Source organism: Euprymna scolopes, chromosome 19 (assembly GCF_053919585.1).
Source record: "Euprymna scolopes isolate OS-2025 chromosome 19, ASM5391958v1, whole genome shotgun sequence".
Taxonomy (NCBI): Eukaryota; Metazoa; Mollusca; class Cephalopoda; order Sepiida; family Sepiolidae; genus Euprymna; species Euprymna scolopes.
This window is the reverse complement of record NC_136500.1, coordinates 137,324,978-137,339,977: the sequence shown is the minus strand read 5'-3', so window position 1 is coordinate 137,339,977 and position 15,000 is coordinate 137,324,978.

Genomic DNA, 15,000 nt, shown 5'->3' with positions numbered 1-15,000 from the left:
CAGTGTTTTGGGGTCAGCACCCCAATTGCTGGTGGCAAGCTTACTGAGAAGGCTGCTTCGTGATGACAGCTTTCCTGTCAATTTGGTAATGTATTTTCTAAAAGAGAGTGTTCTGTCCAGAGTTACCCCCAGGTAGACTGGGAAAGGTTCATGTGTAAGCATGTTGTCATTCCACATGACTCTTGGTCTCCGATTTGCTTGGTGATTATTAAGATGAAAAGCGCAAACCTGGGACTTGTTTGGGTTTGCATTTAAGTACCACTTTTTGTAGTACATAGAAAGAGTGGCTAGGGCATCAGAGAGTCTTTCTTCTATGATGTCAAAACTATTTGTCTGCATATATATATATATATATATATATATATATGTATATATATATTTGTATAGTTGGGTATTGTGGTTGGTCGTTAGTGCTATGATTAAAACCCGTATAAATATACGACCCGCCTTCATTATTTTCTTCAAAAGGAACACCTAAATGCGATTCACCGCCTTGGACGCCATTCTGCGATTTGTATTTCGTGAGTCGCTGTTGATTTTTCTGGATTTTGAAAAGCTTTTTCTAAATGCAGATACACTGCAATAAAACTATGCTACGTATTTAGAAAAATGTAACGTATAATTTGTATATAAATCATTTTTATTTTAGTTCTCACATTTTCAACCGATCAATTGATCGAGTATTTCAACAGATTCCGATCATATATATATATATATATATATATATATATATATATATATATATATATATATATCGTCGAGATATTTATATAATATCAAACACAGTATCGTTTAAATATATTGTTGAGTGGCAGTTTGAGCTATTTAGAACTGCTTTAAAACTTCACTGCTCACTCATTTTTCAACCAAATTTCCAACAATTAGTAAAAGTTTATAGATCACCTTCTCAGCTATATTATGAAAGAAAATTTTAAGTTTCGTACAGTAAAAGAAAAAATATAATGAATTGTCTAGGGTTCAAAATCGTAAAAAATATGTAAGGTGGTGTGCGACGCTTTTTATGGCTGGTTTCCATAGCAACCACGACGCTTCAGCGACTACTGTGGCTTCTAATTCGAAAAGAGAAGTAACAAGAGAATGAAAGCACGAAAGGGAGATAATTGGGGGATTTTATTGAAAGCAGACGAGTGCCGTACATTGTTATTACATATGTGCTATGGGGGCAAAAAATAAGACTGAAATTAATCAAAGAGGAAGTGAATTCATTGGAAGCCTGGAAAAATTGTGGAAAACAATAGAAAAAGGCGAACATGAAAAATAATATGTTTAAGCTTAAACATGGAAAAGTAAAGGACTAGTTGTTAAAACTGGAAAAAAGGACAAGATATTCTAGTAAAATATATAATAAATGGATAACTTAAAATATTTCAGCATTCATATTTTTAAAAATTCAATTTATAACATTATATAATCAATTCTTAATGCTGCAATATTTTAGGTTATGAAGTTGTCATATTTACTAGAATATATCGCTCTTTTCTTTTCCAGTTTTAACAACTAGTCCTTATGCCGGAATGCGAACAAAGTTGAATTTAATTTATTGTTGTATTATTTTAAAATTATTTCTCTTTCATTTTGTAAGAGTTTAACATATTCAGTAATCAACAAAAAGAAGGTAGATAGTATTCAAAATAGACACCCGATAGTATTAAAAAGCTGATAATGAAATAGTATTAAAAATCAAACAGTGAAATGTCATGGTTTACTTGGTATTATTTAGCTTCAGCATATGCTTGAAAACAATCTTTTTCCTCTGTTTTTTGTTATTTATTTTTATTATATTATTTTTTACAGAATTACAATCTTGAGCCAGGGAAATTTTTTTCAGAATTACGTGATTATCTTCTTTTTTTTTAAATAACGTCGTTGATGGATGCGGTAATATTAAACCTGTTTCTGCTATCTGCACTTCTAATAATATCTCGAAAAATTATTCAGATAAATCCAATTCAATAAACTAAACAGAAAATAAAACATGAAATTTTCAGTTGCCATGAAGGGAAAGCATGATAGAAATCCACATAACTGTTAAAAGTTGCGTTGAATTGCCGTTCTCTTGAAAATCTAGTCTAATATCTAGAAGTCCCGATTGAGAAAGCGGCCATCTTCCAGTCCAATTGAAATCGGCGATCAAATACATTTTACAATGTCCACGGAGACCTTTTTCTTGTACGGAAATGGATAAACTATTCTGAAGTGAATAATCGAATTAAATAATCAAAAGAGTGCAGAGCGAGAAATCATCTGCGCTTAAAATAGAAATGAATAATGATTCAAATTAGCACACAAACAGCGCCGTCCACCACATTCACAATATACAACCAACGTGCCAGAACGACACCATGGCACATAAAAGAAAAAAGAAAAAGAAAAAAACTAATATATTGTATTGTATTTTTTTTAAATAATCCTGATGAAGGCTTTTTATAAGCCGAAAATATTAAATTTTAACTAAATAAATATCTGTTTATTTAAAGATACAACTTCGCACGTTATCGTTTTTCTAATCTCACATTTTTAAAGTTTTTCTAATCTCACATGATTAAGTTTTTTTTTTCAGTCAGCTTTTAAAGAGCAGACCACATAACCTTTGTATCAGTCGAGCAGTTATTTTGAAACTTTTTTCAGATGTTAGATATGAGAAATTAGATAACCCACAGAGACCTGGACACTATACTCTAACACTGATCTGACAAGGATGATATTCAGTAAAAGAAATAGTTTAAGAATGAGTTATTCCAAGAAGAGTTGTGAAAACATTGCTTTTCGAAAACACTGTATTTCCCCCCATGTTCTCCTAATACCACCCATATAAAAAATGAATACACAGCAATAAAAACTATCAATGCATTATATAAAATACTAACTTCATATTGGCATACGGGTGTAGAAGAACGTATCAGCAGCGGCGAAGGATGGCGGCTGCGAAGAGATTAGCTGCAGCAGCAGTAGACAAAAAATACACATATGCAAATTAGAAAGTGTGCACGAGAAGAAAAAAGGCGGGGGAAAATGGAACAATGTGAGCCATTCCTTTAATGAACCTCTCTCCCACAGAAGAGACTTTGCGAGCCTGTCTTTGTTTTATCGTTATTTCCATAGCAAGTGCTCGTCTGAGCTCCAATCCTTCGTCCCCCCTCGCCAATCTTTCACGAAAAACACCCGTCTGGCTGAGACTACTGTCAATAATTTTCCCCCACTCTCTATCTGTGTCTAAATCCAAACGTAGATTCCATGAGCAAAGCTTCTTTCTTAGAAGTGCACGCCAATGGAACTCTCTGCCGCTTGCCTGTTTCCCACCTGACTACAACTTGGAGTCTTCAAGTCCAACATAAACAAACTCCTGACAAACCGCCCCCTTAAGTAAGACACTCTATCAAAGCCCCAATAATAATGATTACCACAATACTATCTCATTGTTTACTGGACACGCAATAACCCTTATCCCTGTGGGACCTTCGGGCCTTGATAAGTGATGACCTACTTGTAAAAAAAAATATTTTATGAATTACTAAAGATAAGTTTAAGATTTATTAATTACTTTAGCTGTTTTTATTCCTATGAATTACTAAAGTAAAGTTTTATTATTATAATTTACCAAAGTAAAGGATTATATTTATGAATTACTAAAGTAATTTTCTCATGAATTACTAAAGTAAGATTTAACTTTTATGATTTACTAAAGTAAATTTTTTTTATGAATTACTAAATAAAGTATGCTTTATGAATTACTAAAGAAACATTTTATTTTTTGGAATTAATAAATAAAGTCTATGAATTACTAATGTACATTTTTATTTTATGAATAACTAAAGTAAAGTTTGATTTTATGAATTACTAAAGTAAAGTTTGATTTTATAAATTATTTAAACAAAGGTTTATTTTTATGAATTATACAAGTAAATTTTTATTTTCATGAATTATTAAAGTAAATTTTTATTATTAGGAATTACTAAAGTAAATTTTCAATTTTATAAATTATTAAAGTAAAGTTTTATTTTATGAATTACTAGGTTAAGTTTTATTTTCATGAATTACTAAAGTAAAGTTTTATTTTAATGAATTACTAAAGTAACCTTTTATTTTTAAGAATTACTAAAGCAAATGTTTATTTTACTGAATTACAAAGTAATATCTTATATTTACCAATTACTTAAGCTATTTTTGTTTTTATGGATTACTTAAGTTAATTTATTGCTTTTTATGAATTATTAAAGTGAATTGTTATTTTATGAATTACTAAAATGATTACTAGAGAGCTTTTTTATGAATTACTAAAGGAAATTGTTATTTTTATTAATTACTAAAGTAAATTCTTATTTTATGATTAACTAAAGTAAAGTTATTTATGAATTACTAAATAAAGTATATTTTAAGAATTAAAAAATATTTTAGTTTTATTAATTACTAAAGTAAAGTATATTTTTTATGAATTACTGAAGTAAAGTTTTATTTCTGAATAACTAAAGTAAAGTTTTATTTTTAGGATTTACTAAATTATTTTTTTATTTTTACGAATACCAAAAATTAAGTTTTATTTTTATGAATTACTAAAAGAAAGGCTTACTTTTATAAATAACTAATGCAAATTCTTATTTTTACGAATTACTTAAGTAAAGTGTTTATATGACTTACTAAGGCAAATTTTTATTTCATGAATAAGTGTAGTTTTATTTTCATAAAAGACTAAAGCAATTTTTTATTTTAATAAATAACAAAAAAGTTGTTTTTAGTAATTCCTTAAGAACATTTTTGTTTTTGAGAAGTACTAAGGTAAAGTTTTATTTTTATGAATAACTAAAGCAAATTTTTATTTTCTGTATGACTAAAGTAACGGTTTTTCTATAAAACACTAAAGCAAATTTTTATTTTATTTTTGTGAATAACTAAAATAAGTATTATATTTATGAATTACTGGAGTAAATTTTTATTTATGAGTTACTGGAGTAAAGTTTTATTTTTATGAATTGCAAAAGTAAATGTTATCTTATTAATAACTTAAGTAAAGTTTTATTTTCGTTAATTATTTAAAGTAAAGTTTCATTATAATGAACTATTAAATTAAAGTTGTTTTTATATAAGTTATTTACGTAAAGTTTTATTTTTATGTATTACTAACGCTAATATTTTTAAGAATTACTAAAAAAATGTTTCATTTGAATGAATTACATAAGTAAAGTTTTTTATGAATTACTAAAAGAAAAGTTTTGTTTTTATGAATTCCTAATGCGAAATTTTATTTTATTAATTACTACTTTGAAGTTAATTTTTATGAATTGCTAGAGTAAGTTGTTTATGAGTTACTAAAGTGAATTCTAATTTTATGAATTACTGAATAAAGTTTTATTTTATGAATTTACAAAGTAAAGTTTTATATTATGAATTACTGTAGTAAATTTTTATTGTTATTAATTATGACAGTACGGTTATATTTTTATGAATTCTTAAAACTAAGTTTTATGTCTTTAAAATACAAAATAAAATCTTATTTTTTAAAATTTCTTAAGTAATGTTTTATGCGTATGATTTACTAAGTAACATTTTCTTTAGTATTTCATGAATAAAATACTAACTAATTTTTTATTTCTATGAGTTATTATCTTAAAGTTTTATTTCTATGAATTATTAAAGCATTTTTTTATTTCTATGAATTACTAAAGTAAAGCGTTTTTATGAATCATTAAAGTAACGTTTTCTTTTTATGAAATACTAAAGTAACGTGTTATTTTTATGAATTACTAAATAAATGTTTCATTTACGAATTACTAAAGTAAATGTTTCTTTTATGAATTATTAATGTACATTTTTATTTTATTAATTATTAAAGTAAATTTTATTTTATGAATTACTAAAATAGTATTTTTTTTATTAAATACTAAAGTAATTTTTATTACTTATTCAAACATTTTTTTTATTTTATGAATTATTAAAGTCAAGTTTAATGTTTATGAGTTACTAAGGTAATTTTTAATTTTATGAATTACTAAAATAGTTTTATTTTATGAACTACTGAAGTACAATTTTATTTTATGAATTAGTTAAGTAATTTTTTTATTAATTTTTAACGTACAGTTTTGTTTTATGCTTCACTACAGTTGTGTTTCATGTTTATGAAATAGTAAAGTTAAATTCTATTCTTGCGAATGTCTCAAGTAAAGTTTTATTTTATGAATTACTAAATCAAACTTTTATTTTTATGAATTACTAAAGTAAAGTTTTATGTTTATGATATACTAAAAAGACAAATTCCTAACGTAACGCTTGAATTTCATTAAATATTGAAGCATTTTTTATTTTTATGAATTATTTTAGTAAAGTTTTATTTTACGAATTGCTCGAGCATTTTTATTATATGAAATATTAAAGTAATTTTTTTATTGATTATTAAAATAATGTTTACTACAGATCGGTAATCACCGATTTTTATAACTGGTTATCCAATACGCAACACTACACATTAGTTTTTAACGAAAACCTTTATTAAATTAACGGGTCTGTATACTCGAGTTTCAACAGTGCTAATCGGGTAGAAATTCTAAGAAGTTTACAGTTTTAGTATCACCCGCATTGTGGATGAACCTTCGATCTCCGAAAGGTTGTCACTCAGAACTACATTTTTACAAGTGCTTTATCCGCTACGCTACGAGTTCATAAGTGGTATACTATAAATGCAATAGCGGGTTGCTTAGGACTTCTATACAAATATAGCTGACTGAAACGAGACCATGCTATCCTCGTAGATTACATAATGGCTTCCGTTCAAAATTCTAAATAATACAAATTTACGAATTACGAAGTGCCTTGAACAAATTTCCAGACATTTTTGTCTGGCCACCTTTATTGATAGTACACCCATGAAACTCAACTTCGGAGGCAATATACTTGTTGTGTAGTTCCAACAAAGACCCCCTATGAAACTCCTCTTCTGTGGGCGTGTCAATGACCCCCGTCACGGTCTATTTCATCTCCTCTGTTTCCTCATAACGACAGCCTCAAAGGATTTCGTTGAACTTAGGCTATAACTAAACGTCACAAGGAGCAAAATCTGGAATATAGGGATCTGAATTTATCAGCTCGACTATCTCCCTCCTGCCATGAAAATGTTTTTCCTTCTGATCTTCTCTGAACACGTAGGGGACAAACTTCGCGTAAATATTCCGCATCTTCAGTCCTCGCGAATAATTATGTGTACAGTTTCTACATTAACATCAAACTGTGACCTTATTTTCTCTATAGACACAGGATGGTCCTTATCCATGAACTCCTTTATTTAGCAAATTAACTCTAATGTTTTGACTTTCTTAAACCTCACACACCTTTCGTCATCTCTCATAGACTCCCTGCTTTCCTTGAATCTCTTATGCCACATAAAATCTGATGTTTGATTCATGCTCACTGGTCCAGAAGCAGTCTAAAGCATTCCATATGCTTTTGACACATTCCATATGCTTCTGTTGCATTTTTCTAAGTATAAAACATAATGTTATTGAATATCCTTCTTCTAACATGTCTTTACGTCCAGATTGCATTTTTGAAATTTACCAATCAGGCTTTAGTAGGGTGTATTCCAATAACTGGAATTCTTCATTTGAACTGGAAACCATAAAAATCGTTCAATCGTAGCAAGAACATAAATGCGAGAGTAACTCAGGTGTCTATCCTTGTACATTTATTATTCCTAATATTAATAAATAATCTCTCCGATGAAATTGTCTCCGAGATGGGTATATTTGCTGACGACACCACGCTCTAAAACAGACACGAGAGGAAAACAAATAAACACATATCTAAGGAAATGGCAGAAACACTAGAGGAAAATCTTCAATCTGTAGTAGAATGGGGGCAAAAATGGATGGCCACATTCAATGCTGCCAAGACTAATCTTGTTTCCTTCAATAATTACAAGAAACCTTCTCTAGCACCAATGTCCAAAGACACATTACCTGAAAGTAATTCTTTTAAACTCCTCGGCTTAACGTTCACAGGCAACATGGGTTGACACAGATACATCGAGAGCATTGCCAAGGCAGCTTCGAAAAAGTTGGGCTGTCTCTACCGTGCTAGAAAGCTACTTACGCCTGGAATTATCCTGTACCTCTAAAAGGCCCCCATTCGCCCATGTATGGAGTATTATTGTCACATTTGGACTGGTGCATCTGCTGCTAGTATCTCACTCCTGGACAGGATTAAAAACAGAGTCACCAACCTAATAGGTCCTGAACTGACATCTAATAATAATCGAAATTAAATGAATGGATCGGATAAATACTTCGAATTATTCAAACAAGACAAAACCAATTGAATCTCTTGTATAAATTCTAGATAGTTTCTATTTAAGAGTCTATTTTTAGTCTACCTGCGTATATATTTAGAGGCACAAGTATTGCATCGTTTTTTTTGTTTTTTTGTTTTTTTGTTTTTGCAACCGTTTCTGTTATCAACAACTGTAAAAGACGTGCACTTCCGCCATCTTTAATTCAAACTTCTTAGTTAAGTGCAGTATCGTTCTAAAATTCCAACAGAAAAAGAATTCACATTTACGATCTGTATTTAAATCCTGGTCTTTTTGTATGCTAAGCCGAAGGAAAAACAGCTCTTTGTAATTGTAGTTAACTGCGACCTAGGATGATTCGTGCGAACGCCTTCAATATACGTGCACATATGTTGACATTTTGCTGGGAAAGAGCCAACAGCCGTTGGCCAATTCTCCTCTTGCCCCTCTCACCATTTCTTTCTCAATAAATTTTTCCATCACTGGCGCTATACTTTTTTTTTATTCTATCATACTTTAAATTGTTGACATTATTATTTCTACTAGTTGAATTCGTATACTGCTACAAGTCTCTCACTCTTGGGCAGGGCTCAAAAGAGAGTCGCCAAATGGATGTCCTAAACTATCATCAAAGCTTAAAAATGTCCCATCGACCAAAATATTGCATCCCTCTGCCTGTTCTACAAGTATTTTAATGGTGAATGCTTCGACGAACTACACGCCCTTGTGCCCTTCGACGTAAATTACCCCGACAAACCTGACAAGCAGCTAAATCTCTATCCTACACAGTAGAGATCCCTAGGGGTGAAAAGAGCTTCTACTCTAATAATTTCTATACCATAACTGCTAGAATTTGAAACTCCCTTCCGGGTTCCTGCTTTCCCGACAGTACTGACATGCAGAAGTTCAAATGTAATATGAACGAACATCCTGCTGCCCAACTCCCTACATAGTACCCCTGCAAATTATGTCACTGATAGTAGTCCCCTACATCAAAGTGGCACCGTGCTTTTTTGGGGTGAAAATGGAATGAAAAAGGTTTTCTTTATTAATATACACGAGCATTGTAGAAAGACAAGCCAAAATTAAATTACAAGAGTCATTTACAGAGTTCAGTTACAAGTGATGACTACAAACCTAAATACCCCAACAGAAATCTGTTTGAAAATGTTTCGCCAGACGTTCATGCAAGAAGTACGAGGGGTGTGCAATAAGTAATGCCCCTGACCCACTTCCAGTTGTCTGATCAAGCTGAAATTCTGCAGGTGTAATGAGGGATATCTCTATGGGTTATGTGGCAAATTACAGCCCTGAACTAATTGTGGTTTCTGTTTTACAGATGGTTGAACTGAGTCAGGTGTGAAATGGAGCCTGTTGAATGTCGAGCAGTGATCCGGTTTTTGTATTTGAAAGGACGCACACCGCAGGAGACTTTTGAAGAAATTAAAGAAACTTGTAATGATAATGTCCCATCACATGACCTTGTCAAACGCTGGCATCGTGAATACAAACATGGCTGGAAGTCTGTGGAAAGAGCTCCCAGACCTGGTCGCCTCTCCTTCTGCCATTGGTGAGGCATCTGTCTGTCAAGTTGATGCTGCCATTTTGGAATATCGGCGCATTACTATTCGCCAAATAGCCCAACATGTCAAGATTAGTACAGGGTCTGTGGAAACTATCATTCATGACCATTTGCATATGCATGAGGTGTCTGCCAGATGGATTCCCAGGTTGCTCACACCATTCCAGAAGCGAGAACGCGTCGAGTGCTCGAGTATGAATTTGGAGATGTGCCAAGAATATGAGTGAAAGTTTTTCAAAAGTCTGATTACACAGGATGAAACCTGGATCCATCACTATGATCCAGAGACCAAAGCAGAGTCAATGCAGTGGAAGCACTTGGAATCACCACCTCCAAAGAAGGCAAAGGTGCAGCCCACCACTGGCAAGGTCATCCTCACAGTCTTCTGGGACCAGGACGGAGTAGTGATGACAGATTTCCTGGCAAAGGGTACCACAATTACAGGAGCCTATTATGCTTCACTTTTGAGGAAGTTAAGGGAAGCTATCAAAATCAAGAGGTGGGTCAAGATCAGCAAAGGTACCCTCCTCTTCCAGGACAACGCTCTCGTCCACAACTCGCCAGATCAGAAGCACAGGCGTGTAGTTATAAAATCCTCCCCACCCTCCCCACTCTGCAGACCTTGCACCCTCTGACTTTCACCTCTTCCCAGCCATGAAGTTATTTTTGAGAGGAAAGCGTTTCCCATATGATGCAGCCTTGATTTCTGAAGTCACGTCGTGGTTGGAGGACCAACCTGGGGTGTTCTACAAAAACGGTCTCCAGAGCTGCATCAAACGATGGGAGAAATGCATACCTCTGAGCGGTTCCTATGTAGAGAAAGACTAATAACTGTGCCAAGTTTAGTTGCTCTACTGCGATGGGAAATGGGTCAGGAGCATTACTTATTGCACGCCCCTCGTAATATGTTTTTTTCCATAATCTACATATCTGTTTCGTTAAGTTGTTCTCGGTGTTATATTTTCCTCTGCATATTTAATAGACGCACTTTTACAAAACGCGTGCTAAAATACATACACTGTTTATTTATTTGCTTCCCCACTGAGCAAATTAGGCACAAGGCCGTTTTTTAATGCGTGGAGGAAAAGCCAGCTCCCCCAAAGGGCACTCTGACAGGGTTTAAAATTAGCAATTGTCTGATATGAAGGGGTGCCCCCACATTGACCAGAACTGATTACTTTCTTTTCCCCTCCTGGCCCGAAGGCCAAGAACAGTCTCTGGCCGTGGTTTTTGTAATCAGAAAACATGTTAAATCTACAAAGTTTTATTTATTTTACAAATGATAATTTGATAAGCGAGAGAGTACGGGTCAGTATTGGGGCGAGGTTAGTAGATTCAATGACTGCAGAAGTTTGTTGCTGGCGTTTCTCTTTTCTTTCTGTAGTATTGCGTTTGTTTTTAAAATTTCGTTGGCTTGAATTATTACTCACTTATCTGACATTCTTTATTTATTGCGTTATGCTCTTAGCAATTTCAATCCAGAGTTAAATATTTCTCTCATAGTTTCCTGCATGCGGTCGGAGCGTAGAATTGACATCATCGCCAGAAATCAGATTTACATCTGGTTTTGCCCGGATCCTATATTTCCCGGCGTTTCTTTCACTTATCAAACATCTAGTGTACACATTTTCCTGTTAACTCTGGCCCATTATAAGGAAGATCATTACAAAGGTTAATTCTTTTTCTAAAGTCGAGAATTCACGCAAGCAATTATCGCCATTGCGACATGAACATTGATTTTAATTTGGATCGATCACCTTGATTGATTATATGTTTCGATTCAACTGTCATAATGAGGTATATGTTAATTTGAACGTCACAGTGGTTTTGGCATTAAGTCAATCATTTGTCTTTATTCGTTCGCTATAGCATATAATGGAGAATGACTTTGGAGTTGTTAATAATTTAAATTTACTAAATATTCTCAGATACATCCATAATTTCAAATCATTGACGACGACTACCACAACAACAGCAACAACAACAATAAAGACAATAATAATAATAATAATAACAACAACAATAATAATAACAATAATAACTTATAATAATAATAACAACAACAACAACAACAACAATAATAATAATAATAATAATAATAATAATAATAATAATAATAATAATAATACGCCCGCACAAACAAATCCATTCAAATGCGACAAACACCAACTAGTGGCTGTAAAAGAGAAACGGAAAAACAGTCGAGCAATAGAAGGATGGAAGAAAAAAAGTAAACGCTGTTGCAATAACAAAAAGCAGATAGTGTCATCAATCTAGAATGATTTGTCCTCACTCGGCGTCCCAGGCACCCTAGTTGTTGGTGAAGTAGCATTGAGAAATTAAAAGGGAATAATCAATGGTAAATGGTTGTTGTCATAACGCAAACAAATTTGCAAGTGCTATGGAAACAAATGAGAGCACTTGAAATCTGAGGAGACTTGTTGTCACTCAGAATCCAGGAAACCCCATAGGCTGTTTTCAAAAGGGATTTTTGATGATGGTCCGTGTGTAAACTCCTAGTAAATAATAATAATAATAATAATAATAATAATAATAATAATAATAATAATAATAATAATAATAATAATTGATTACGAATGACAATAGAATAGTAATGTCTCTTCAAGAGAAACACCACATACAATATCTACTTGAGTAGCATGAACATTTTATGCAATAAATGTAATATTTCCCTCATCAGCATCATCGTTTGTTTTGAGTCCCTGTTATACATGCCCCGTTAAAATGTCTCCGATATGAACCTGTCATATCTTTCAATATCTACTCGCTACACAACAACTGTTTATATTGCACTTGAAACTTTGCATGTCAGTACATTTCGGGAAGCAGAAACCCAGAAAGGAATGTCAAAGCTTAGAAGTCATAGGAAAAAAAACTATTAGAATACCCTCAATGTATCTGGGTTTTTTTTTGCTTTTTTATAAAGGAGTCACCCCTTATGAAGGCCCGGGGGCCACTCGAGGATAAAGGTTACTAAGCGTACACTGGTCAATGGGACAATGTCGCAATAATCGTTAATAGTGGAAATTTGGTAAATTGGATTACTTAAGGAGACGACTCATGAAGAATTTGTTTACGTTGGACTTGAAGACGACCATATTATAGTCAGCTGAAAAGCAGGCAAAAGGAAGAGAGTTTCATAGGTGTGCCGTTCAAGAAATAAATTTTATTCATGAAATCTACGATTAGGTTTAGGCACATATAAAGAGTGGGGGGAATTATCGCTATTGTTTTCAGATAGACGAGTTTTTCTCGTTAAAGTTTGGCGGGGGGACCATAGATTGGAGCTCAGACGAGCACATCCCAAAAGAAATAACGATAAAGCAGGCTCGCAGCGATAGAGCAGGCTTGCAACGTTTCTTCTGTGACATAAAGGCTGCAGGAAAGAGAAAAAGGATTCCCCGCGAGGCTGCGAAGTCTGTTTTGAACTCTGTCAAGGCAGGATAAGTCCGGCCCAGATGTAACACCAGTACCCTATCCTTGGACGTACCTGGCTCTAATATAGATAGAGAATTGCATCAGCAGTGAGATATCTACTGGATCGACAGAAGGATCCCACCATTTTCCCAGCATCATTGGCAACAGATTTGATGTACCTATTTAATTTCAGATCAGGAGTAACGGCCAAGCCCAGGAGCTTGTCAAAACATGGAACCTCCTCAAGATGAGAGACATTCATTTCAATTGATGCCAGATGGGGATCAGAACGTTTATGATGTAAAGGCAGAAGTTTGGTTTTAGATGCATTAAAAGTAATCAGCCACTTCTTTCCCCATTGTACCACATGCTGAAGATCAGAGGAGCGAGAATCAGAAAGAACTTGGTCGTTAACGGTTTTTATGTATGCCATAGATGGTAGCGTCGTCAGCATAAACGTCTACGAGTCATCTAAGGATGTGATTTGCCATTAGCTATGGCTATTAGTGGTTGAGCATAATTCTTGATGTTATTAAATCAATGAAGTTTAGTCTTGACAGCATTGAATGTGACCATCCATTTTTAATTCATTCCACAACAGACTGGTAGTCTTCCTCTAGAGGTTCCCCCAATGCCTTGCATAGGTGTTCATTCTTTTTCACTTATGTCTGTTATAAGGCGCTGTGTCGCCGGCAGATAAACCTATCTCAGAGACAATTTTATCAGGTAGGTTATCTCTTCTTCTCTTCTCTTCTTCTTTTCTATTCTATCTATTCTATCTTCTATTCTTTCTTTTTCTTTCTTCTTCTATCTATATAAATAAAATGAACTCATTTTTTCCCGTCTGATTTTGACCTTAATAGGATTAAAAATCAAGATATTTCATGCAAATATAATATGCACAAACGGCAGAAACATATCTGAGGTGTGTTATAGGCTTATTATTTCTCAAATTCCTCGATAATCTTAGATTTCTATACTTTTTCTGCTGAGAAGTCACGGCCAAAATCGGTTAAGATCAATGGAAGTGGTAAAATATTTTCTATCTAATAAATTCCTCCTCCCCCTGCCACCACTTAACACCGTTTGGGGATCGTTCACAAGGGAACAGTTGAGAAGAGAACACCGGTTTGGCTTCGTAGTTCTTTCATGTGAAGTTATTTAAAATCACTAAACTAAGCTGCAGTGCTCTGTGGCGTAGTGGTTAGCGTGCTGGACAATTCACATTATATTTTCACGTTCGCGCCGACCTACCGTAGTCGTTTTTTTTTTTTTTCCTAAACAACTGGAATGGACTTTTCTTGGTGGCCGAACTGTTAACGTTGCAGATGTTTTTTTTTTGGGGGGGGGGTTTGTTCACACTTTATTTTCTTACTTTTACTCATGACTCCGGGTTTGATCCTTCCTACTTACCTACCATAACATTTTTTAAAACTCCCCCCGTCCCGGAAACAAACACTCGAGCAACGCCGGGTACCCCCGCTAGTCTATAATAATCTATCTTTTTTCTTTTTCTATATAAATAAAATGAACTCATTTTTTCCCGTCTGATTTTGACCTTAATAGGATTAAAAATCAAGATATTTCATGCAAATATAATATGCACAAACGGCAGACCAATATCTGAGGTGTGTTATAGGCTTATTATTTCTCAAATTCCTCGATAATCTTAGATTTCTATACTTTT